The 27916-nt window shown below is 41.3% G+C and overlaps 1 protein-coding gene across 1 annotated transcript in view; it reads right to left on the bottom strand.

Moving 5' to 3' along the window:
* htr2cl1 (5-hydroxytryptamine (serotonin) receptor 2C, G protein-coupled-like 1) overlaps nt 1-27916 on the bottom strand; it is a 198616-nt gene that overhangs the window by 115216 nt on the left and 55484 nt on the right. The window contains exon 3 of the mRNA XM_031726936.2: nt 24088-24184. The gene's annotated coding sequence lies outside the window, so the exon portion shown is untranslated. The remainder of the gene's footprint in view (nt 1-24087; nt 24185-27916) is intronic.

A 27916-nucleotide genomic window follows, 5' to 3' on the forward strand; every position in this document is an offset into this window, starting at 1 on the left:
CCATTCAGCTAAAAATTGCCTTGTCACTTCTCTGCCACATTCCCAGTCCTTTTGTGTTTATTGTCACACCTTCCCCGTGTCTCCCTCTCTGCTTCCCAGAGTGAACAAACACGCTCTGGGTTCATCTTTTGTGACCAACTAAAGCACACAAGACATTTGGTGCTTATTTCAAGAAAGGCATGAAATGTATTTTTTTTTATATATATGCTGACTCACCTCTCTTGCATCTTATCATCGAGGCACAGACTCAGCAATAAGCTCATATCACAGTTTTATTTCAACGACTTCTCCCGCAGCCATATTTCTTTTCCTTTGCACTGTTCGTCCTCAGAAAAATGAGGATGCGAAGGACCGAGCCCAGCACAGCCAAATAAAAACTGTTTTTGATTTTATATAATAAATCCAGGCAGAGCTCCACATATCGGCTCTTTGCTTGACTTAACTGTGCTTTGAATAACTTTCCTTTCCTCTTCATTTAAAAAATGGTCTGAATGACAAAGTTTAACAGGTCAAACTATGTTTTATATGACTAATAGTAATTTAAAAAAACATTATACATATATTGATTTGATGTTTTGTGTGTATGTTATGGTAGAACTAAACACCCGTGCTCATAAATGCCAGATTTTGAGGTTTCAATCATAACTTGGACCCAACTGTTCACAGAAAATAAAACTAAAGCAACATTGAACCTTGAGCACTGCAGGAAGGTGGCAATCCATTTGTGTGGAGGGTCCAATACAATAAGTGCTATTCTGAAACAAATAGTCTCAAGAGCAAGTGAGTTATATTAACCACCCTCTGTGAAGTTGCCGCACCTGTTGTGGCTGATATGGATGAAACTCCACACGTTGCCAGAAATGAGTTTCACGAGGTTATTTCAGAATTGTTTTCAGTAACAGACCAAATAAAATGGTCTTTCTGTAAATTTTGTACAAGATCTTTCTACATGTTTAAAAGGTCTTCATAACCTTTTAATCTTTGTTGTAATAAATGCCAAAACTAACCAACAAGAGAAGGAAAGAGGGAGCATTTTGGAATGAAACTGAAATGGAAAAGCTGTGTTTTCCAAAAAGTCTTGGACATGATCTTAATCCATCTATCGGTACTGTGCAAAAGTCTCAAGCCAGCCCTCTTTTCTTTTTCTTTTTAAAGGGGCCAGACTTTGTTGTAATTTCTAAAAGTGGTCTTGAGCAAGAGTTCTCGAGGCTTTCTGTTCTAAAAATGGGTGAAAAAGCAGCTTTTTCACCCATTTTTAGAACAGCCCTTTTTTGACCATTTTTAGAGGAATGCTTTTGTCGTTAAGACCCTGAACACTGACTGATGAATCATTCAGGCTTGAAAATAGTCCAGGTTCATCCAATTTTTAGCCAAATCTACATACATCTGGACCTTCAATTGAGCCATCAACTGCTCACTGAAGCCTCATCAGAAATGGTCAGCGAGTGGTGTTTAAGATCTTTGAGCTCCATCAGATCTTGATCCACCCATGCATTACCCCATCTGCAAAACATCTCATTGGCACCGGCTTCATTTTTCAGAATGACAGTAATTCAATACTTCCCATTAAGAGATGGCTCAAGACTTTTACATAGTGCTGTAATCATGTGATAGTCATCAAAGTCATGATAGTTTAAGTTTGTGAAGAGGTTTCACCTCTTATTCAAGAAGCTTCTTCATTTCTATAGAAGAACAAAATGTCTTCACAAACTTAAAGTCCAGCTCCCTGATTTTTAAAGCTGTTAAAATGAGATAGACGCTGAGTCGCAGCTTCTAAGTGAAAGGATAAGACAGGTCCATTTCACTATAGATGCCCTCCAGAGCAAGATTAGCCAGACTCTGCAGGAACTGAAAACCCTTATGTCCACTGTGAGCGACCATCTTTGAACAGAGGCGGTGGTTTACAACACCAACTGTCTGCCATCTATAATCCAGTTTTGAGATCCCTTCCCAGACGCCTTAACGCCCACTCACATCCTGGGCCATCTGACCTCAAGAAATCACATGATAGGGTGGGGCCAGGTTTCACAGTGAGCTCACCCGAAACCTTGGCTGATCATGTGATTAGGTAGAGGATCATTAGGGGGTCCTTTTGTCCCTCTTTGGAGGGACGCTCCCACAGGGTTTAAATCTGGGACGCTCCACCATTTGACGCTAGAACTGAAGAAGCTTCTCGGATGAGAGGTGAAACGTCTTCAAGCCACTTAAAGAAGTCCAGACGCTTTTCTTTCCAAGCTCCTTAGACTACGATGACCTGGATGACTGAGAACCTTCACAGACAAGTGACATCCTAAAACTTGCTGCTGGATTTCTACCTCACAACTTATTTAAGAGAACCTTCAGAGCTGTAAGTGTTACACACTTGTGAGGGTTACAAGCATCACAGACTGGGAGGAGACGGAGGTTTGGTTGGAATCAAGCTGCTCGTGATCCTTCGGGAAACCACCAGGAGAGAAAAGAGAAGAGGGCAGGTGAACTCAATCACACAATGACGAGTGCAGGAGGAGAACAAAGGCCGAGAAGCTAGAAGAAGAAAGTTACTGTCCAAATACAGACTGATGTATTTCAAAGGTGTACATCAGTTTTCAAGCCAAGAATCTTAAACCGACGCACCAAAAAAAGTTCTACAACTTCACCAGTAACATGCAAAGAAAGAAAAAAAAGTTACTTTGTCTAAATTTGCTGGTACTGCTCTCAGTGCACTTCGAAACTCCAGGCTGTTTGGTCTCTGGAAAAGCAGATGGAGACACGGGCACATGAAAGTGGGCTGGAGAAGCCTTGCATGCAGAGATTCAAACACAGCGGGATCACTGATGGTGGTGCACAAGGAGACGTCCTTAAGGCTATGGGCAGCGAGGGGTGTTGCTGAACTTTTCTGACAGCAACTCATAAGCAGACCAAATTCAGTCTCTCGAGCGCAGCCTTGAATTTAAAAAGCTGACCTCAGAAACGAAAGGCGTAAAACAGCAGGTCCGCTCGGTAGCGCGGAAGCTTTTTTCACATCACAGAAAGAACATCCGCTGTAGCATGTTTACACTATTAAATTATCTTCACAGCGTGCAAAGTCGGTATCTACTTCTTTAAGACATGTAAACTTTGAATCATGTGGTGCGGGGTCACAGAAAAAAAAAGAAAAAGAAGAGAAAGAATCCAGAGTAAAGTTAATCAGAATCAAAGGAAAGCAGAAGACGGAGAAAAGATACTCAGTGTGAAGTTGAGAGAGACTAAGATGAAAGAACATATGCAGAGAGACCAAAAAGAATGAACAAAGGAAGAAGGGTTTGATTACCATTTGGTAGATAACAGGAAGATCATAAAAAAGCTAAAATGACTGAAAATACGATCAAAGACACGAATCCTGTTGAAACACGCACCGTTCCACAGCTCAGCCACCACGTGAACGCGCATGTGTGCATTTATTTATGTTTTTATTTATTCAGTTTTCATTAAGCTCCTCATCTGAGCCTCCCCGTGGCTTCACTCATGTTTGAAGAAGCCATCTGAGACTCGGTAAGTGCAGATTTACCGACAAGGCAAATTACACTGTCGCAATTTATCAGCGCTAAAATGCGCTCAGCGTGTGCCCTCGTGTGCATACGTGCATTCATATGGAGACGCGGGGCTTTTCTTGCAACGGCATATGTCTGTGCGCATGTGTGCGCTCGCTGTGTGTGTGGTTTTTTTAGCCCTCCTCTGGGGAGACCCCACGCACCGTCTGTCTCCGACGGCTTCAGTATTCACTGCCACAGAGAGACAGGAAAGACAGAGTGAAGAAGATGAGGAGGTGGAAGAAGGAGGGAGGGGAAAATAGAAAGACAGCAAGGGGATGGAGGGAAGGGAGAGAGCATATTTAAGAGGGAAAACAAAAGAGGAAAGGGGGTAGTTTGATGCTAAGAGGCTATAATTTTCATTCAGGCTTCAACTGTCTAAATAGACGTCTCCACTCGGTTCAAACTGCCTTCTCAAACGCTGCTGTTTCACAGCCTGGGGTTAGATGTCACCTGCACTTTCAAAACGACTTTTTGCAGACATGTCTGCAGCCATTTTGTGAGAGCAGGTGCTGCAGACTTTCTGTTTTGTTTTCTGTCTTTTTTTTCTCACTCTCTTTTCCCCAAATGGTGGATTTCATTGTAAAAAAAAACAAAAAAAAGAAGAAGGACGGAGCTACGGAGGAGGTGAGAGGGGCATAAGGAGACAGGGAGAGATGAGAGGAGGCAGAAGAGGAGGCTGAAAACAAGGGGACGAGGTGAGGAAAAGAAAGAGAGGAAATCGAGGGTGGAGGAGGAGAGTGGAGGTGTTCTCCATCCTGTTTGAATTTCATTACGTTTTTCAAATTTAATGAGAGGCTAAGAGGTAGACAAGAGGGAGACAGGAGGTAAAGCAACCGAGGTAGAAGTCATACATACTGATTACAGCTAATATGCAAACACACGGTGCTTGAAGGCAGCTGTAGTAAATGTCCACAGAGAGGTGAATGAAAAGAGCAAAGAAAGGAGGGCAACACACGTTAAAAGGTTCAGGTGTGACACTCGCTGATGGCTTACAGGTTTTGCCAGACTCTGGCTTTACATTGTTTGTTGCTCATGTTTTCTCCCAAACAGCATCTCTGATTAATCTGCCCAGCAGGGTCCTATCGTGGAGTGTGAGTGAGGGATTGTACGTCAGAGACAGAGAAATAAAATGTCAAAGCAAAGGCTGAAATGGCAAAACATGACAAGCTTATGCTGCACTGCAAGATCGACCATGTTTCTTTGTTTTAGTATTTGGGGAAAGGGCAAATGAAAAAATTGAAAATTATTATATAAGAGTGACAGTTGAGTTTTATATATTCAAGTCATTTAATTAAGTGAAAAAAATCTGTTTCCCATCCATTCATCCATCCATGGGGAGTGGCTGTAGCTCGGGAGGCACAGCAGGTCATTTACTAATAAGAAAGTTGGTGGTTGGATGCCTTCAATCCTTTATTTCACATCTGTGTGTGAAATGATAGAAAGTGTTGGAAAACAGTACCTGTATGAATGGGCAAGTGAGGCAAGTTGTATAAAGTGCTTTGAGTACTTGTAACAACACCATGTAAGAACCAGTCTATTTACCTTCCAGTTCAGAATCCACTAGTTAACCAAACATGTCGTTGTACTGTCGGACAACATACAAACTCCAACTCAACCAGGTGGAGTGATGGAAATTGTCGTTAAATTGAGCAATTTCTGATCATGAAACTAGCTCGAGGTGTTTTGGTGCCTTTTGAGTTTCTCGTGCGCTTCCCAGTTCTTCTAACATCGGCTTGTAGCATTAGGTGAGGAGTCTGGGCATTCCAGTGAAGGTGCATAAATACAGACTGCACAGAGATAACTGCTTTAGTTTGACACCTAACAATTAGGGGTTGACTGCAGCGCACCTCACTGGTGGTCATACATCAACGGTTTGTTGAGCTCAGTAGTATAAATGTTTAGAATGAGAACAACATCATTCTAGCTCTCTGGATTTCTTCAACTGCACAAAATATTGTAATATCTTAAGGTTAAATTCAGTTAATAAGTCCTTTAAAGAATGAAAATTCTTCTAGGCATGCGTTTAATTCTGTTCAGGTTTAGCTTTCATGAGTTTAACAATATAGTTTACTTTTAAAATACTGGACATTAAAAATGCCAGAGAGTCAGAATAGTTTCTGCTTTGTACTGGTTTGGGCAGAGAGAAGGAAGGTCAGAGAAGGGATTAGTTATGCTAAGTTAATGAATCCAAGTAAAAGCAGCTTCGAGCTGAACCCCAAATTAATCTTAGTCTTTTTGTCTGAATCCAAATCAAAGCCAAAGAACACATAATCAGAGCAATTGAGAGAAATTTACTGTCAAAGAAAGAAAGGAAAATTAAAGTTTCTTTGCATATTTAGACACCTGTCTGTAGTCCGAACAGTCTCTGACTATGCTTTGAATCAGATTAGGATTAATTTACTCACCAGTTTCTATAGAGTCTTATCGATAGACCCTGGCCTCTTCCTTTCTCACAGCTTTTATTGTACCTCTCACTGCAATGTCTAACAAAAGGTTCAGCGGAGCCAAAGGTGAGGAGGCGGGAAATGTTTTGGGCTGTTCAGTTCTTTCTTCGTGCTGTTCTGCTGGCTTGAACAAAAGGTCATAAAACAAACATAGCCAGGGTTACGATTTAATTTCCCACTGGGCCCCTGCCATACACCACAGAAGCTCGCGGACTCTTCCGATTGTGGGGTTCAAAGAACTAAGCCACCAGCTCCCATTTACAGCATTATTACTTTTAAGTAAAAACACAATTTGACAACATCAGTTATCCTACGATTGGAAGAAATAAGTTTAGAACTAAGGAAATGATGAACACCTTTTGTTTCTTTGATCTGCTCCGAACTGCGATGAGTCAGATAACATTTGTTATGTGACAGAAACGGCAGGTAAAGGCAGAACTGCATAAAACCCTTCTCTGAAACTGAACGGAAACAAGCAGAATTACAACTACAGACGTTTTCTGAGCAGAATTACAAAACTTTACCTGTTTCACCTTTCAAGTAATTCAGTAAAGAAATCAGTCTGTAGTTGCAAGGTAAAGACTTTCAATTCTAGTTGCCATCATCTTCTAAGCTGATGTGCATGAATACATTAGTGTACAATGGAAAAATACTGTATGCCATGTTGTATGTTGACTGAAACCTTTGCTGATCACTGTGTTTAGCGGTTTCTTAACTTTGGACAAATGCTAGCGGACTGGTGGCTCAGTGCATCTTTATGAGCTGTATGGATGCACTGACATAGATCATGCGCACTGTAGAGACTCATGACAGTTTCAGCAGTGTGGTGGTGAGTGTACCTGTTCATAGAAAACATCAGTTTTCTTGTGTTACATCATTCATAACATGAATTAGGTTGATTTTTTTTGGGGTGCTCTATTGAAATGGCACTAATCAGGTCGAGGTGTCATGTGAAAGCAACTGAACTTGTGAGCAGCCTACTTTGACCTTAAGTAGGCCGGACCAATTGAAGGCTACGCCCACACTAATGTGTTTTCATTTCCCCGAAGGAAAACGCAGCGTTTTGAAAATGCTCTCGAAAACGAATACATTTGAAGACGGTGCTTTCGCGTCGCAGTGTGGACACTGAAAACGGAGACTTTCGAAAACGATGATGTATTTTAGTCATGCGATGCAGTCATGTGACCAATTAAACAAAGATAGCAGAGAGCGTTATACAACAGTTGTTTTGTTTGCTCTCAATTTTGACAGCCCTATTAAAGATTAATATCAGTTTGTACATGCTCCAGATAGCTTTTCTTCAAATTCTTTAATTCTCACTCGCTTTTGCAACTTTGTACTTTTGTGTTACTCGCAGCAACAACTCCACCAAATTTTTGGGAGATTATGTATCGGAATTTCAGGAGCAGGACCACGCCTCCAAACACACTCCTTCCAGTTGTCATCTATATAGGTTCCCCCAGTTCTGCAAGCTGATCATTCTCGTTTATGTGCCCTCCCTCCTTGTTCTCCATTCTTTAACTTCTTCACTTCTATTTAGTACACGGGGATCTGCCAGGCCCGAGAGCCATCGCCAGTCCCCTTCGAGGCCTTCACCAAACCGCAGCTCAATTCATGTCAAAGCATTCACTTTTACCTACTAAAACACTGTCAAACATAAAATGAGGACATGGGCCCAGCTAGTGAAAGTCCATTAAAAAACTCAGTGCTTTTCAAAGAGCCGGAAAGTAAATAAACGGCAGACAGAAATGAGGCAGGTCGAATCTTCTTGTGTTTCACGCATGCGCAGTACTGGAACGTAAGCATTTTTGGCCTTTTCAATGTGGACGCACAACTCTGTGAAAACGACTGAAAACGTCGTGTGGACACGGAGCGTTTTCAGACGAAAACGCCGTTTTCAAATCTATCCGGGCTTGTGTGGACCTAGCCAAAATCTCCTTTCTGTCAGTCTAAAGAAGTTTAACTACACATTTTATCTCTCAGATATCTCTTACTGAGATGGCCAAGGAGTTCCTAAAGAGTTACCGTGTTTGAAGAAGAAAGATTACCCCTGAGGATGGTGGTTAAACGCCTGTCACTATGAAGAGGGATAACAAATGATAATCCCAGCAACAGTGGAGCACACTTCCCTGCAGCCGAAGCCTACTGAAGCCTTAAAATAACACTCGTAATGTGAGGAACCCACATGAGGAACAAGTGCTGACATAATGTGTGACATGTTTGGTTTATGGCACTAATGAAGTCTAATCGACGTCGGACTGGTGTGTAATGTAGTGTATCCTCCTCTGTGAAACACTGTCCACAGTCTGTTTAAAAGGTGACAGTGCCGTCCATTTACACAGCCAATAACTCATTCAGATGAGTTAAATGGAGCGTGGGCCTGGCCGCTCCAAGAGTATTTCCACAAACTGAGTCAGCCAACACATGAATAATTTGGATACATGTGTATGAATGTGCATCTTGTCTCTTCGGGGCCCAAATGCATATCTGCATGCGTGTTTTTCTGCGTGCATTTCTGTTTGAAGCGTACGTACAAGCCCGCAGGCTGTGTATGTGTGGGCGAGAGATGTGTGTTATTGTGCGTTCGCCCTCCTTACACAAGGCCAAGTTTGGACTTGCCCCAAGCTAAAATGACTGAGTGCGTCCCCAGTCTCGACTTTTTCTTCTAGCTCCTTCTCCGTACTTAAACAAGCAATATGAAAACGCACTTAAGAAAAGGGAAAAAAAGAAGAAAGAAGGCAAAATGGATGGAGTTCAAATCAGGCTGTGGCGCTTTCCATTCCATGCGCGACTCGACTGTGAAAAAAAATGGCAGGTGGATTAAATTTACATTTGCACAGAAAGAGAGAGATCAGCCTTTAGTCTCTCCAAAGAACACTTGCTGGATATCTTTGTGTAACGCACTGCAAAGTGAAACTGTGAAGCGTGCCCACTTCTGATGCATGCCAGAAAAAATGGGATCAACCATCTGCAAAAGCGAGACACTACCCGCAGTTCTCTGACATCTGTCAATACATCAGCCCCCATGCAGAATACATTGCCTTGGTTAGATGCAAAATCAGCCCGGCTGCCTTGTTAGCTTTTCTTTTCTCGCTCTAGATGTGCTGCTTCAAAAACAGCTGCTTGCTACCTACTTATGCATCCCACATATCAATACTTCTAGCTTTTATCAGTCCTCTTATCATCAGTAGCTTCCATCCCACATACTGAAATTCTTTTTCCTTTCACTGATTTTTTTTATCCACTGATTCTAAATACATCCTATCCAGATGGACTAAGACTTGTTATCCATATTATACCTGTTCCTTTCACTGTGAGGATGGGCTTTTTCTTCTTGGTGAACATGACATCATCCTACTGTGAACACCAAAATAAAACAAGCAACATCCACTACGTGTGTCAAGTGTCTCCTTCTATGAGAGTTTTAGCCAGAATCTCCCAGCAGACAAGGCTTTTAGAGGCCCACCCGCTGTGGGATCCTGCTGCTTCTGTTGGAAAACCCCACTTAAATATCGCACCATGTGTGATATCTTTGAAGCTAAAATAAAGCTCGTTGCACTGTTAGGTTTAAAGATAAAAATAAATCACAAAAATCAAGTAAACAAAGTTTCAAGGTAAATTGATTAATGTATTCCTTTGGAAAAGACCAATTTTTGTTCTATCCAATATGACGTACAGTTCAGTGAAAAAGTCTTCAGCCACCCCTGAATTCTTTATATTTCAGTAGGAAAATGGGAAATAGGTGCAGCAATTTATTAAAAACATCTACAAACATAGACAAAAGTAGAAGAAGCTTGAAAGTCAATATTTGGTATGACCACCTTTATTCTTCAGCACAGTCTGAACTCTCTTGGGAAGGTTTCTTGTCATTTCTTTTTTCTGAAGTAGTCTTCAGGAGTAGTTCTCCAGGCTTCTTGAAGGACATTCAAAGGTCTTCTTTGGATGTTGGCTGCCTTGACATGATCCCACACTGCTTCAATAATGTTGAGGATTAGCCTGGGGAGGCCAATCCATGACTGATGGTGTTTCACTGTGTGTTTTCTTTCTAGGTTTGCTTTTTCTGCATTGGCAGTGTCTGGGATCATTATCATGCTGAAAAATGAAGCTACTGACAATCAGAGACTTTCAGACATTTTCCAAATTGTGCTCCATTGTCCCCGGGGCCTCCTCCCGGTGGGACATGCCCGGAAAACTTCGCCAGAGTAGAGCTGCTGCTCCTCCACATCGAAAGGAGCCAATTGAGGTGGTTTGGGCATCTGACAAGGATGCCCCAGGGGCGCCTCCTGGGCGAGGTTTTCCGGGTATGTCCCACCGGGAGGAGGCCCCGCGGCAGACCCAGGACACGCTGGAGAGATTATATCTCTCGGCTGGCCTGGGAACGCCTTGCTGTTCCCCCAGATAAGCTGGAGGAGGTGGCTGGGGAGAGGGAGGTCTGGGCTTCTCTGCTCAGGCTGCTGCCCACGCGACCTGGCCCCGGATAAGAGGAAGAAAATGGATGGATGGATGGATGGATGCTCCATTGTTTTGAATTGCATAGAAAATGGTCAGGTACAAGGACTGGGCCAATAATGAATGAAAAGTAGACAATGTCCAAAAACAACTTTGAAGGAGCTCCAGAAAGCCCTGAAAACTACAGCTGAAACCTAAATTTTGCACAGTACATTATGATTGAAATGACTTATGAACTAATGACCCAAAAAACTAATTTATAGTGCATAATGAGCTGTTTGCTCTACTAATCTGTTAAATTTTCTAAAGGCTGTGGCTGATTTTCCTTTGAAAAGAAAAAAGAATTTACGATTTTAAGATAAAGCAGCTCATATTCTGAGAAGTTTTTCTTTATGAGTTTCAAATTGAGAATCTATAGCGGATGATTCCAGAGGAGACAAATGGCTTCGAATGAAAAGTTAATCAAGAAGCTCTACTCATAAAGGATGTTCCAAGAATGCAGAGTTTCTAGTTATAGTTAATCAATAATGACTAAATCGTGTATTTGCATATTTGTTAGCAATGAATTTCTGCCCGCCTTCAGCACATTCTTCATCTGCACATCCTGCACATCAGCATCTGGCATATTTTGAGTGAAGAGCGCAAATTTCATGCAACAGCAAGCTTTGACGGATGCCAACTGTTTGCATGCAGTATATAGCTACTGCAGTGTTGATTGTGCTCCTGTATATAAGCAATAAGGTGCACTAAAGAAGAAGAGGGAGTCGCTCTATCTACCCAACACAGCGTCAACAAGAGTCCCAGACGTGCGACTGAGCACTGTCACATCAAACTATATACGTGCTCCTTCTTTTTCCCCCCTCCCTTCAATCACTTGAATCCTTCCAGCCATAATAATCTCCTATTCTCTTTCCCATTTCCTTTCATATACTCTGACAACATCATCGCAACCCACCAGAGACAAACAACTGTCTGGAACTGGCCACAGGTCCACACACGTCTCTGCGGTGCCATTGCCATACCTATTAGCCTCCAGCTAATTACCCTGCCATGCTCGCTGTGGGATTGGCTATAGCCCCATACAGTAAGCTAATAAGCATGTACCTGATTAAATGGGCAGCATTGGCAGTGAGACCGAAGAAATGGCAGACATGGGAAAAAGATGTAAAATTTGTAAAAATGGAAAAAAAAAACAAAACTGAGAATGAGGCGGTAAAACACCCTGCGTGGTAACAGGTAGCAATTCCAGTAATTGCGAGGGGAATCATTGTGCAGAACAGCATGCGGCGCTGGAAATCTCTTCGATGCGACATCAAGCCAAGCCTCACAGATTAGTTGACATCTTTTGGCGCCTGTAGCATTACTGTACCAACCTAATGGGAACAGGAACCAAATTGGTATAATGTGTGTGCATATGTGTGCGCTTTCGCTCCGCCTTCCTTTGTGTATCTTGTCATCTGTGTCGCACTAAACCAGGATCTTACACGGGTCATTATGCTGCAAGAGCGCCTGGGTACCACTGCAGCGCAGGAGTGCTGCAGTAGATAATAAGCACAAGATAGCTTCAGTTTTTTTTTTTTTTTTTTTGATTGCACAGGGGAACGGACGTGTCACTGAGACCACCTGCTTGTAGAAAGGTTGCAGGTAGAGAGGAGCACAGTGGTGACCTACAGACAAAGTAAAATCTGCATGACTGACTGGGAAAATTAAGAACCTAATGTTCTGTGCATGGGGTACCTCTGTGCGTGACGGTGTATGTATAAAAATGTTCTCCTACCTTCACAAATATGTGTTTGTTTGTATGCATGTAAATACAGTATGAGTTGTGGGAATGTGTGGAAATGCTATTATATTCTTTGGCTGACCTCTCCTTGAAAGCCACACATTCTTGCAACAAATATTTGTGAGTTGTTTCCGTGCACCTCAGCCTCCACATTGCAGGCGCTGTGTGGTACACACAGAAATACACACAGCATGCACAATGAGGAGGCCTCAACACACCGTTTCATTGGTGGGCACTGGAGGCTAATCAATGACTTGATGGACTAACAAATTAAAGTGACTCTACCGGTCGCTGACAAGAAAGAGGCAGAAGTGTCTGTGACAAGGAGCAGAGGGGCCGCGGTGGGGATTTATTCAGCGATGTCGAGCAGATACTATACGCTTTACATCTTTTGAAAGAGAACTTGTCAAATGAAAAGAGGAGTTTTTTCAATCACTTCTCTACGCAAGACCCCGAGGTGAGTTTGCTTGTGGGAATTTTACATGTTTTATACCTTGAAAATGGAAAGGTGATGGGAGACAGAAAAGAGACAGGAAATGTCATGCAACAAGATTCACAGGCCAGACTGAAGACCTGGAGAGTCGTAGTTCACAGTCAGTGCATTAACTCTGACAACATAATAAAAACTATGTGGTACAGGTGATAAAGTTGTGCACACTCGTAGCTATCTGATGAAAAATGGCCCGTATAAAAAAATCTATTGGTTGGATAAAACCAGCAGAAATGAGCTTCCTCCAACGGGTGGCTGGCCTCTCCCTTAGAGATAGGGTGAGAAGTTCGGCCATTCGGGAGCGGCTCAGAGTAGAGCTGCTGCTCCTCCACATCGAAAGGAGCCAGTTGAGATCTGTTCCCCCGGATAAGCTGGAGGAGGTGGCTGGGGAGAGGGAGGTCTGAGCTTCTCTGCTTAGGCTGCTGTCCCCGCAACCCGGCCCCGGATACGCAGAAGAAGATGGATAGATGGTTGGATAAAAATATCTTGAGCAAAACAGTTCAAAACTATTTTTGGATCTACACTGTAAAGAATAAAGTTGAAGGAATATGAGCTCAACATGATTCGACAGACTTTTGAGTTAGCTAGGTTCTGCCTTGGTAACTCTGGAGAACCAGCCCACATTTTGACAAAATATCACAGTGTAAATGACCTCATTAATATTTGGTAAATTGGTTCATGAGTGGTTATGATGCTGTTGCAGCTTGGACCCAGCTGATGCTTTTATTTTGAAAGTTATAGAGCGACAAGGTGCCGTAAATCAGGTGGCGTAAACCAAACAGTAGAAGCGCGAGTTTTTAATGCACAGAGAGAAGGTGTGCTCAATGGTTAGGGAACGGGAAAAAACGGCTATTAAGGTGTAATTTTAAGTAACACATGGTTTCTTAGCACCTGGTTGATGAGGGAACAAGGTTTGTCATGTAAATGTGTACTTTGTTATTTCACGGATCATAAAGCTGCTGACTGCTACTAAGTGTAACTGCTAAGTTTTCACCCTTTAGAGGGTGCCCACGTCACCCACCTCGGTAAATTTTTCATGTTTAGTAAGTGATGCAAAAGTTTACAAAATTAACTGTTGTATGCTACGTAAAGACAAAACCAAGTGTAATATAATGTATTTTATTTCATGGTATTGAAAGGGTAAAAGGTTCATGGCAAAAGGTTAAAGATAACACTAATGGTCTTTTATTTTGTATGTATTGTAGCTCTTATGGTGTGTTCACATACACAGCTGTTTAATAAAAGGATTGTGAACCATCAGTTTGAGAGACCATCTATTCAACCGGGGATGCTACAGTAAGACGTTACAGAAAGTTGGGGAAATTTCCACAGGAAGAAAATAACAGTAGAGTGGGAGAATTGGGGTGTATCTGCAAAAAATCTGTAAAGTCTTTTTTCTTTGTTAGAAGCACTTGGAGCCTGTTCTAGACTGGGCGCATGTTCATGGACTGTGCGGAAAAAAAGAAGTTTAGAAGTTGTATGAGAGGTAGAAAAATGTGCACATGTGTACACATGAAACAGTCTGATGCATATTGTAGCTGAATCTGCTTAAGAAATACTTCATCAGGATCTGAAATGGTTTGAATGAGACTGGATGACTCCAGAGAAAAGCCTTGTATATAATATTCAAGCAAATGCACATGTTCTCTGCATGCCTAGAAGATTAAATCCACTGTGGAATTTTCTCCTGAGTAACTCACGCCTTTGGAAACCCCGAACTTTAAATTATTTAATGAAGCCAACAGAGATAGCACTTTCATCAGTCCTCTGCTAGTTTCACCTCTTATGATGCACAATGAGCCTACAAAAAGGGACAAGTGCAACACTGTACTTACTTTTTTTAACAAGCCCTGTGACAGTACTTTCCTTTAACGAGCCTGTGGTGTTCCATGGTGAGAGCCCGAGCTCATTTGTGTCTCACTTTATAAAAAACATACTCAGTGCAACCATTGCAGTGCAGTGAGAAGCAAAACTGCCAAATGATGACCTCTTCATGCTGCCTCCTGTATACAACCGAACCAGTTTTTTTAGTACAGTACAGCTTGTGCACTGCATTTATCCAAGACGTCCTTTCATAACTGAGACTTGATGATACATCTTGATCTTGTTTTGCAGCCCCAAATAAATAATATCCATTTAAACATTTAGATTGCACACAAACAATTGAAAGTATACACAGTATACGGTCAATGGGCACTTTTTTAGGTACACCTTGCTAATACCGTTATTATGTTATTGCCTTTTCCCTTCAGAACTGTCTTAATTCTTCACAGAATAACTTTAACAAGCTGTTTGAAACATTCCTCAGATTTTGGTCCATATTGACATGATAGTGTCACGCAGTTGCTGCAGATTTGTTCTCCCATTCTACCACATCCCAAAGGTGCTCCATTGGATAGAGGACTGGCGACTGCACAGGAGACAGTGTCTTCTTCATGTTCAAAAAACAGTTTGAGATGATTTTATTGATGATTTCAAGTTGTTTCTCAGTAATACTCAGTTATACTATACTATACAATACTAAGGGGCTTGAAGTGTGCCGAGAAAATATCCCCCACACCATTACAGCACCACCAGCCTAAACCATTCAACCCAGTATCACGGCAAAACGTGTAATAGACGCGTTGGTCCACCGTGTCCACGTGAAATGGACAAACATGCACTATTGTTTGCGGTCTTTAATTGCCGCAAATGATTAAGCTAGGCAGCTAATATGTATCTCTGTGTAAATGTGTTAATAATGTCTTCTTAAGCACTTTCCTGTGATTATTTTCATGTTGGCTTAAAATAAAAGATCTCCCACTGCTGTTACTGCAACTTACTGTAACTTCTGCATGCCTGTCTGTTTCTTGCTTTGTAGAGGGAAAGTGTGAAATGGACACGGTGAAATGGCTACTAGTGGTTGCCAACTTTTTAACTATCAAATAAGGGACACTCTGGCATGTCAGAAGCACAATGCACAGCCAGTTGGGCATAGTGTAAATATGCACTGTATATACATATTCTTATAAAAAAAAATGCTATAAAATATTGGTATTCAGTTTAATCAATACCTCACATAAAACAATAAAGAAAAAAATATAAGATAACAGAAATCACATTTCCTTTGAAAAATAAGTTAAAAAAATTATTTAAATAAAATACTGTAACTACAGACTTCATTTACCAGTTTAATATGCTACGCATACCAAACAGCACCTTATTTTTTACAAATCACGTTTTCCTCTTTACATCTGGTATGAGTGATGGGCCGTCACTGACGACCGTAAGAGAGCCATCTGTTGGTCAGAAAGTGACACATAACGGTCAATATACGTAACATTTAAGGTAAAATAAGCAATGCACCAATTTTGCTCATTATAGAGGACGTCCCAGATAAAACAGGACAGTTGGCAACCCTATAGTGGACCAGCATGTGTATTACACACTTTGTCGTGATAACAAGTTGAATGGTTTCATGTTGTTTAGTCCAAATTCTAAATGTCACAGCAGAAACCGAAATCTCATCAGACCATTGCCCAATTTTGCTGAGTCATTGTGAACTGTAGCCTCGGTTTCCTGTCTTCACTGACAGGAGATGCACCTGGTGTGGTCTTCTGCTGCCGTGGAGTCAGAGATGCTCTTCTGCATACCTTGGTTGTAATCAGTAGTTGTTTGAGTTGCTGTTGCCTTCCTATATGCTCAAAGCAGTCTGGCCATTCTCCTCTGACCTCTGACACCAACAAGTCATTTTCACCCAGAGGACTGCCACGAACTGGATATTTTCTCTTACATCACCTTTCTTCCTCATTCTGATGCTCGGTTTTAGCAGCTTGTCTCGACTACGTCTAGATGCCTAAATGCACTGACTTGCTGCCACGTGACTGGCTAATTAGATACTTGTGTTAACAAGCAGGTAAACAGGTGCAACAAACAAAATGTGTATATTAACAAACAACTTGCTGCAGTTGCAACACACACACACTCATTCTTCACTAACAGCGAGTACACTGACAGGAGGAGAGATTTCCTCATGTTCTGAGCTGAGGATGAAAACTCTCAGACTAATTGGAAAGCATAGAAGTATAACACTCAGTTTGCAGAGACAGTCAAGGACGGTCTATCCTTGTTAAAAGTAAACTTTTAACAGTCTGTCTCGTTTTGTACCTGTATTCACAAAGAGATCCCTATAATTAAACCCAAAGCCATCATAGCAGTATACGGTAATAAATAATACAACTGGATCAAGAAAATGAAGCCGTGCAGGAGCCACTTTGAACGTCACATTTTTCCATATTTTTGACTCATGGCAGTGTGTTATGTTAAACTGCACTGCAAATATGTTGTCCCAATAGTGCCTCTATATGTTGTGGCAAACTTTTCTGCTGTAAGAAAACCGACCCCTACATTTACTTTTTATGTGGAGATATTAGACATCCACCCACAGCCACGATGGCACTTTGCACCTTGACGTTTCAGGCCTGAAGCATCAACTCCAGTTATAGTAATCATAATAAGTTATTTCATCACATTCTGTTGCTTTCTGCAAGAATGAGTTTACAAAAGTTTTTAAAAAGAATATCGTGCCTCTTTTCTTTTGAAACAAACCAGCTGTGCCAGCTGAACAGGCAGGAAAAGCCCTTTAAACTTCCTCCTTGTTAGAAACACAAAGGATATAAAGTGCTATATCAGCGCATATTAGTATTGGCAAATCTATATTGTGGCTTCACCTTATAAAAGCAATCATAAACAAAGTGACAGTGAGCGTTTTATACAATATAAGTGACGCATTCCCCTTTGGGCCAAGCTGTAAACACTGTGAACTTCTGGCTCTTTATTGGTTGAGAGCCTAAGTGAACCGGAGCAGATACTCGGTGGGCCTTTTGGAGTGAATTTATCTGGCTGACAGGTTTTAATACTTTTCACTGAAATTATATTACCAAAGGGCAGCAATGTCATCGACTGCATATTCATACTAGAGTCTCTGTTTTCTGAGAAAATTACTCCTCACAAGTGCACATATTACTCTAAAGGATACTTTGACTGAAACTTGTGGTTGGCTGTACTCCATGTGCAGACACGATGAGGAAAAATGCGCTTGCTTGTGTCTGTTATTCAGGAGACACCAACAAGATGCATTACAGCTCCCTCCTCGTCTCATTAGTACAATCACAGAGTCGATCTCATTCACAAACTTGCTTTTCTCTGAACTCCATCTCACAGCCGCCCTTCGCCACCCCAGCTCATCCTTTCACCTGATGACTCAAGACTTCCCAGATGCCTTCCTGTAAAATGCACCGCAGAGGTTCTGCTCCAGACGCACATCATGTGGGCGACTCGGTCTGAGTCAGCGTCAGAAACGTATTTAGAAAAATTATTTTGCCTCCTGTAAAGAGCGTAGTGAGGGCTTTTTTTCTCTTCTGCTTGAAAAGTTACATCGGTTTAGTTTATTTACTTCAACTTCACAACAACTCTCACCTCAAGCTACTTTATTTATTTGTAGGTTAAGATGCTGCAACATTAAAGAGGAAAATCCAATGATGAGCAAGCATTTCGACTCGATGTATCTCAAAGAGTTTAGTCATGAAAAAGATGCTGAGCGTTCCCGTGGATCATCATGTTATTAAACGACCGCTACTATCAACAGAGTAGTGACATCGATCTAATGCTTTATTCTTATTTTTTTATATTAGGAATACTAAATGCTGCTAACTGTTAACAATAAGAGCATCCATTCATCCGTCCATCTATACAAACAGTCCTCTTCCCACTATGCTGGTTGGAGACTATGCACCACTAACGTTATTGCATATTGCGTTCAATGAACAGCCAAATCACATTTCCTTCAAAGCAGGGACCAGATCTGTCACCACTCACAGTTACTACACAGTCACTCACAACTTTGGTGCATGAAGGCAGCGATAAAGAGGCAACATGACTGAGCCAGTCTGCTATCGGATTGTGATGGCTTTTTGTTTTTGCACATCAACTTAAGAATCTCAAAGACTATTAAAGAAAAAAAGCCTGAAATGTTCATTTCAGTTCATTTCAATTCAGTTGTATTTATATACGCACTAAATCACAATAAAAGTCATCTCAAGAGGCTCATACTGTAATGTAAAGACCCAACAGTAATAGAGAGAAAACCCATCTGAAAACTCCAGAACTTTCTTCCATTTGGATTAGAGTATCTACTGATATTTATGCTTTTCTGGTAACGCTTGTCCTACATTTTTTGATGTATCCGACCTAAATTACAGAACCTGTTCACTGTGATGGACCTGGGGAAATTTCGGGCTTTGAGACATCGATGTTCAAACATTGCCTCAGAATGCAGTGTGTGAAAATATATCCTGAAAGTGGGTCGAAATTTATCTTGATAAATGTTTGATGTAGGAAGCTAAAATTTCACATAACTCATTATATAAGTTAAAACTTTACAGTATGAAATATTTATGTGAATCGGAGCTGGTCAAGCTGGAAATTCTGTAAAAATTAGGATGGAATGACCCATATGGATATCTGCAAGTCAAAAAAAGTACTTGTCATCAAAATATATCAAAATAAGACAACACATGACAAATCAGAGTGGTCTGGTTTTACTTTCAACTGTGCCATGTCTAACAAAATGAAAAAAAAGTGTCATGTGGGGACCCTAAAATAATGCTCCAAAATTACAGAAAAATTATGACAAAGAACAAAGAAATTCCCCCAAAAAATAAATAAATAATGACACTGGAAAGCTGGTCTTTGGTCCACCCATTCCTGGGACATTTGAGACTTCTCTGGTGAAGGCACAGGCTCCTCGACACGCAAACAGCTGCAGGAGAAAGAAATCATGCAAATGTATTTGCTCGGGTGAAAATCACCCAGCGATAGTGTTCTAGGGTTAAGAAGGCTAAAGTTGACACTGAGATCTGAGTGGATCTCCGTGTGGTGGGCATAACCGCACTGCAGATTTTAGCATTTTAAGGTGTTTTGCTAGCTGAATCCTGTCAGTTAATAAAACTTCTCCAACAATAATGAGAACAAAACTGACAGTTAATGCAGAGCCATTAATTATTTTTCCCTGTTATGTGACACAGACTAATTCCCTCTACTTTACTGTCAGTGTGAGCAAGCCGGCAGCGATAGGTATTTATTTCTTTTGTAGTCCACCTCCACTGAACAGAAGCTCTCTGAACGGAAGTTGCTGTTATACTTGGTATCGATTGCCTTTAGGGGGGAAAAATCAAGGCAGCTTTTAAAAAAAAAAGTTAATAAAAGGGTTACATCAGCATCAGTATCCCACCACACGATATTAACGTTGTAACAAAGAGACACTTTTAACTGTGCCTTCTCTTTGCTTGTTTGTTTAGCTTGGCGTTTTTGGACTGCAGCGCTTGTGCTGAGAAATCTAATGCGCTGAAATTGACTCTCATCCACTGTCTCTGTTCTAGCACCACAAGAATATAATGTACATGCTGTTTTATCACTCAGACCTGTGAATCTTTTAATACAGGTTCAGTATCATCGCTCTAACCTTTAGTGGAGGAGGATGGATGATGAATCCAGCAGTGCCGAGAGAGCAGCACTGTGGGTGTTTCTGTCACTGATAGACTTTAATTATGCACCAGGAGCTGCTACAATAGGAGAAAACAGCATCCTTGATATAAAATAACTGTCATAATCATTCTTATACTTATCTGTGCTTATAGAAACTTTAATACAGTTAAAACAAAGCTGACTGGATTCACGCTAATGTCACAAGGTTTAAGCTTTTATAAAAAAAAAACATATTTTGGCCCTTGTCACAATATCCTAAATCAGATTCAGGCAATGCTTTCATTAGAGCATTCGCACATGAACAACTGTATAATTTATGTGTGTTTTGTGGTAACATTTACATGTGTGTACACGAGTTTACAGTCTATGTGTGGCATGTATATTGAGGAGGAAGTCTCTTTTAACAGGCCTGTATAATCAGGCCTCTGGGGCAACATTACCACATAAAAGCATACAAGCGGGTTTGAATATATGAATAAATAAGCAAACAAGATGCTGTGTGTGTGTGTTTCAGAGAAAGAAACACATTAAATAGAAGTCATCTAAGAGAGAAAATGGAAAGCAGACTGAAAGTGTCGCAATGTGTGTGTGTGAAAGAGTTCTCCCACCTGACCTGCAGGGTCAGAAGGCTAATAGCAACACGGTAGTAAGCCGTGAGTGACTCATTCTCCACCTCTGGGCTTGAGTGGCATCCCTACAGTCATTTGCAATTATATTAAAAGCTGCGTCACGGCCCGGCAGGGGCGTTTCTTGTCTCATTTGATGTGCTTTTCCAAATTCTGCTGAGAGAAACTGAGCCAGTGTTGATTTTGTGTGTTTCAGGTATCTTTTCACACAGCTTGTTTTTTTCTTTTCTATTCTTTTTGGATCCTTTCTGATGTTTTTTTTTTTTTTGCCGTTTTTTGTCTGTTTTATCATTCACTGGCTGTGATCTGTGGACTTTTCAACTGTTGGGACCAGGTTTGTGAGCCACAACATGAAATGGAGGCTGACTGAAATACAAGATTGTTCAAATACATAATGCATGCCTTGAGTCAAACTCCAGGCCTAAGGTGTGCATGATCAGACCCAGCTGCATTAACTGCTCCCATCTTGAGTGACCCCAGGCTCACCTTTGTCCACACCTTCTCATGCATGGAAAATTCAGACTGCTCTCTTTCCTGGGGCATCAGACAGCGCTGTTTCATTAGAGCTGCTAGAGTCTCACTTCTACCCACAAGGAGTGCTTTCTAGCCTGGGAGTGACACGCTGGTTTATTGTAAGAGTGAATTGGGATATGGATATGGATACCTTCAGCGTGAAGAGTTAACACTGTCAGCAGCATATTTTACTCAAAAGTTGGTGATGCCTAAAGCTAACCAGTTAGTTTTTTGTGTTGGATGTTATATCCCAACCTCTCCCAAGCTGTGCATCTTAGGTGACATAATGAACTGGATATAGAAGCAAATACATCACTTATACTCACTTCCTGATGCATCGCTAAGAAGACTATCCTCATGCACCGGAAATCCAAAAAATAGTTTACGTATTACTCAATACAGAAATTTACTTCAGTCTGGAGAGAATGTCTTCCTCCTCAAAAAACCCAACTGGATACATTTGTTTCTCTCTGGTTCCCACTGATCAGTTACATTACTTAGTGAGGGTGACCGGCTGTACTCTCGTTTGCCTGTATGCCTTGCAGGTGGATGAACCTGTTCTCTGGGACTACTGGGGTCTGGCGGCTTCCTGGGGTCTGGGGAACTGCAGTTGTCGTTTTGGAGTTACTGGGTCTCTGCCTGAGTTAGTGGTGGTGGGGACTGGGGTGGGTGCTCTCTTGGGCATTGAGGTGTGGGGCTAGGGGTGCTTGTGGTGGTGGTTCCTGTTCCCCGGTCACGAGGCTAGCCTCCTTTGAGTGGGTCCGGGGCCTGGGCTCCTGGTGCCTGGGGTCGCCTGGTCTCTGGCTTCGTTCCTCCTTTCCCAGGGTAGGTCTGCACCCCTTCGGCTGGCTTGCGGTGTAGTGTGCATTGGCCAAAGCAGGGAAGTCTTGTCTGCACGTTGGGGACTCACGTGTGCCCACAGGCCCATTAGGTGGGGTGTCCAGGTGAGAGACATCTGTTGCTGGGTACAGTTTGTCCTAGACCCAGACCACTGTGTCCATTTACTGTGTGTCTGTGCCCGTCTCACCTGGTCCTCTGGGGCTCCTAATCCTTGGTCATGGGTGCCCGATCTAGGACCTCCCTCCTTCTCCTGCTGGGACGGGTGCACAGATATCACAGAGATGTGTGACCTCAGGTCTTCAGTACTCTTGGGGGCTGCGGATGGCCCGGTTTTGCCAGACCTGCCTCTGGCTCCTAGGGGCTGTTATTGTGGCATCACCCTCATTTTAAAGTATATTTTGTGACAAAGACACATGCACTCACACTTGACACTCTCTCTCTCTTTCACACTCACACACACAGACCCCACAAGAAGGTTGTTGATTTATACACCTGTGCATTTTGGAATTTTTGTGTTCCAGGTGCTGTTTGTTTGTTTTACTTCCAGACGCAGCAGTTGGTGATATGTTTTAAATTTCTGTTTGTACTCTATCCTTTTAATACCCCCCCCTTTTCCCGCCTGTCCTGCCTTAGACATTGTCATACTGTGTACCACTATAATGTAATCACTGAAATAACACAAATAGAAATGAAGAAATAAACAGATAAACCCCGAACAAGAGGAGCCTGCAAAGAATTTATAGAGCTGGTCCTGGAAAAGCAAAATGTGTTTGGCACAACACTGCATTCAGATTGTAATTCTGATTGCAAAAGCTGCCAGACAGGACAGGATTAAAAAAAATAAATGAATAAATAAAAAAAAGAAATGTTTGGATTTTCACTGAACCAGAATATAAATGAGTACATCAGAGAAACTGCTCAGGTGTAGCAGTTTGGAGCCAAAGTTAGAGAGGCTAATATGGTTTAGACATATGTAGAGGACAGATAGTGGATATGTTGGACAAAGGATTTTGAAGATAGAGAAGAGCAGCCGAAAGAAGAAGGAAAAAAGAAAAAGGAGTCTGGAACTAGGCTTAGTCTTTGTCTGGTAAATGTATTGTAAAAGGGTTGATTTGATCCTTTATCACAGAAAGAATTGGATGCTCACTCAACTGGAAGTACAAGAGATGTGAAGCTGAATCAACAGGTTGCCGACACAGTCCAGTGTATATTTATAAAAAACAGAATGAACTCTAATTTTAACCTTATGATTTTAGTCCTTATGATCATTTGATTTTCTACTACTGCCCAGTTGGCTGCAATACATGGTGACACTGGTGACAGAAACAAACCATCAGACTAAACACACCCTGCGATCCAATACATGGATTAATGGAGCGTCACACACTCCCTTGATTTCACTTGGCTCTGGCCACAAACCTGATCAAATGCCTGTCAGAAGGGTTAATCCTGCAGCCTGTGATAACGCAGGAGGTTCACTCTTGAACGTACACACTCCAGTCCCACTGGGACATGCAAACACACAGACTGTACACTGAATTACTTCTAGTGGTTCCACTCGACTCGACACTTCTGTAGGGCCACGGCGCGATGCTAGCAAACGTCTAGGGCTTGTGAGAAATAATGTTCATTAGAGACCTCTAAAGAGAGAAACACTCAACGCACAATGCTGTTTGATTGTTTTTTTAAATACCACACACACACACACACACACACACACACACACACACACACACACACACACACACACACACACACACACACACACACACACACACACATTCATCTAGCACGTACACATATCCAGGCAGAGATCTGCCTGTCATCCAGGGACCTTTTAAAGAACCTTGAAGTATATTTACTGCACCTCAGAGTTTGGCTCTTCAGACGGGCCTGCCCTCCTTTCAACTTGCGTCAGGCGTCCTGGAAGTTGCTGGTGTGTCCTTGACACTCTCTCTCTGCATCTGCGGAAGTCAGTTTGAAGAAACGGGTGTCACTATTTGGTGCAAAAAGTAAAGCGACACACTGAAAGGGTGGAAAAAGCTGCATGCCTTTTGGGCTTCACTGACAACCAAATTTAACATGCTGAGTGTTGAGGAGACGTGTGTGTAGGTGTGTGCATTCCTGTTTTCTTGTGTAGGTGGACGTTGTGAGATGGAGCATTAAATATGTTTGTAGAGAAAACCTGTTTGCTTGTGTGCACGTAGGAGCCTGAAGATGTCCTCTGATGCGGGGAAAAGATCAAACACTTGAATTCTCTTTGTTGCACCTGCGGTCTTGAATTTTTGGGGGGGTGCACATGTGCATTTAATTGATTTGGTTACCGGTGAAGAATACCAAATATGTCTTTCACACAGAAACACAAACACACGGGTATTAGGGTTTGTTTGCGCTTCCTTTGATCGCTGAAGCAGGACAACACTTTCAAAGTGACACTTTTAAAAATGATGCCTATAATAATAAATTCAAAAAATGCAAAATTGTAGATTTTAATGTATTGCTAAATAATTTAATGTTCATGCAGAATTGACACAAGTCACATAGCAAACCTCATGGCCTACTATTAAAGGATATGCAGTTATGTGAAGGTTTTCACTGGACCCTTGTGAAAAACTTACCATACCCTTACAGTTTGCTGGACTGCAGTATTCATTGACACCACCTTCTATAGAGTGGATATTCACCACAATGGTCAGACCTTTAAACAACAATGGTTTAGCATGCAGCTCACGGCCATCGGATTAAGAGTCTCATCCTGAGCTATCTAGACTTGCTGTATGGAAACTCGAATGACTTGAATCACCAAAGAGCTACATCTCAGACTCAACAGGCCTTGTGTATACATTACCAGGCATACCTTTCCAAGAAGGTTGCCAGTTGAAAGCATCTTCTCTTTAAAAAGAACATGGCACCACAGCTTAGGTGTGCAAACATGCATCCTGAACAACCACGAGATTTCTGGAACAACGTGCACTTTGAAGCAACTGTTGCTTTGGCGCTATATTAATAAAATGGAATTTAACTGAACTGAATTGAATCAATGTGATTTGGACACCAGTGGAGATGTCTGGGGAAAACCAAACACAGCACATCAGCACTAAACCCTCATACCAACTGTCAAGCATGGTGGAGGATGGGTGATCATCCATGTTTGTGTTACAGCCACAGGACCTGGGCACCTTGTGACAATTGAATCGACCATGAACTCCTCTGTATACCAAAGTTTTCTCTTCAAACATGAAGCCTTGTGTCTGACAGACTAAGCTTGGCTGAAACTGGGTCTTGCAAAAGGACAATGATCCGAAGCATAGCAACAAATCATTATTAAGGAAATTCACTCACTTAAAGCCGAGTTTAAAACTGAGTTTGCCACGTTTAAGAAAGACATCAAACAAGAAATGAAGGACGAATTCGACAGCTTCAAGAAAGACATTAATATAAAACTGGCAGAAACGGCGAATGAGCTAGCTAGCCATGAGACCAGACTCGAAGAAGCGGAGTTGTAACACTTCCAATTTCTCCAATCAGGGCTAAGTTTCAAATGATGTGATTCATCCTGTGCATGCCCAATTCAGTTCTGCTATCACATGTGAAAAATCAGCACATTTTGTCAAACACAGACAATTTAACACGAAAAAAAGTAATTTGTATGCCAAAAAGTAAGTTTTTCTACTTTATTTCAATTTCTAATAGCATTATCTGCTTTGCAGTTAAACTCATCAAACTTAAATTATGTTATTTGTATGTCTATGGGGATATATTCTGTGTTGGTCTTTAGTGCTAATGTTTTAGCCGTTGGCTGTAATGTTAGCTAGTTCATGGCTATAGGAGTCTGGGTCAGTTGTAACAGCAACAGTCTGGGTTAGTTGTAACAATAATGCAGATGTTACAACTTACCACACTATTACTTTAACTTATATTAAACAAGTTGGGGCAACAACATCAGGAGAGAGAGGTTCACTGGTCGCCTTTGTATATGTGGTTAATGCCATTGGCAACACAACCACTGTTTGTGTTCCCACACATACATTATGCAGACCACTGTGTCAGAGATGGGCCAGTAGGAAGTATTGGTAGTGGAAATAAATCAGGATGGGTGCAAGAAACAGATTTCCTCATCTTTCTGAAGCACTTTGCAAACCACACCAAGGTAAGCCGTGATAAAAAGTAATGGAATTGTGATGCTGGTGCACAACTACATTTTTTCAGCTTCATTGTTATGTTCAAAAGTTGGTGCAAGAGTTGTAGGTTATAATGCCCACTGAGCCAATGAGGCCAAACACAAGGAAGACCAACCAAAATTAATGAAATATTCAGTTGCAGAAAATTCCATCATTTGTCTTTTTTGGGGGGGTTGGAATATGTTCAAAAGCTAGATTTCTGCATTCTGTTACACACACACATAGCTACATAAATGGCTCTAAGTGCATTCATGTGTTGAATAAAAAAGATTACATGTTAATGTTTTGTCAGTACCCTTATTTCATTGTGTTACATTTCACCCCAGGATATGTTACAACTAACCCAGACTATGGGGTTAATTGTAACATTTCACTCTTTGTGTTTGAGACCATACCATGCAATGGGTAATTGTGCTGCAGAGAAAATAGCTGCACTATTTAATAGCAGAGACATGTAAATACTTTGCATTAAATTTTGAATCCACTACCTTAAAAGAGCTCCAAGCTACAGACAGAAATGTCAAAAATGTTACAACTATCCCCGGTCTCCCCTAATACATGTCTGTTGTTTAAACTGTGACAAAACTATCAATAAAAACTACAGTGTCAAAACAAAAAGAATACTCCTAGTACTCATATTCCCATGACTCTCATATTCTCATTGCCTTTAATGTATGTGCATTACCCTTTACAGCATCTACAGCACACATGGAAAAAATGCTGTTCAAAGGATCTTAAAAAGGGCCCACAATCAATGTTGGGATGAAATGGACGAAAGGAAAACTTCGTTTGGCTTTTAATGACTTTCACAAAAAATGCTATTTATTGTATCTTAGGAGGACTGTTTCAGACTGTTCATTATTAGTGCCTTCATGTGTAAGACAAAGTGTTTGGTGTATAAATATTAGCCTAATATTCTCTTCGTTCAGTCTGCAAAGCAGTGCTGTTTAATTTTAAGACAAAGGAAAACAACATCTCTCATTTCACAGTTACAGAACAAATTTGATTTCCGTTCATTCACATTCATGAAACAGGCCATTTGTTCAGACTTGTTACTGTGGATATCAATTTCTCCTTCATTCGCTGATGGGGACAAATGTTGCATTTTGATTAATGTAGAACTGTCTTGGATCGCAAATATGCAGTCAAGGTATCATTGACCTATGGATTGGTGCACATGAGGCAATTAGCAAGATGTGTGGATCTGCATGGATTGTTTTATGCAGGGCTTTTCACTGTAACCTCACAGGAAACCAAACTGACACAGAAAGTTCAACATTTCTTAATGAAAAGTTGAGCCTAAGCCTTTGTATTATAAATACGCACTTGGGCATTATGCTTGCTGTATCTGTAAAGTTATGGTAATATACAATAAACTGTACATGTATTCAGTGGGTACACTGTAAAATGTAATATTGTGTTTAATTAAAAATATTAAATAGGCTGAACTCAATTTTTATCAATTTGTTATTAGAACTCAATTTAAATAAGTTACCAGTACTTTTTATGCAAAAA

Source organism: Oreochromis aureus, linkage group 3 (genome assembly GCF_013358895.1).
Source record: "Oreochromis aureus strain Israel breed Guangdong linkage group 3, ZZ_aureus, whole genome shotgun sequence".
Taxonomy (NCBI): Eukaryota; Metazoa; Chordata; class Actinopteri; order Cichliformes; family Cichlidae; genus Oreochromis; species Oreochromis aureus.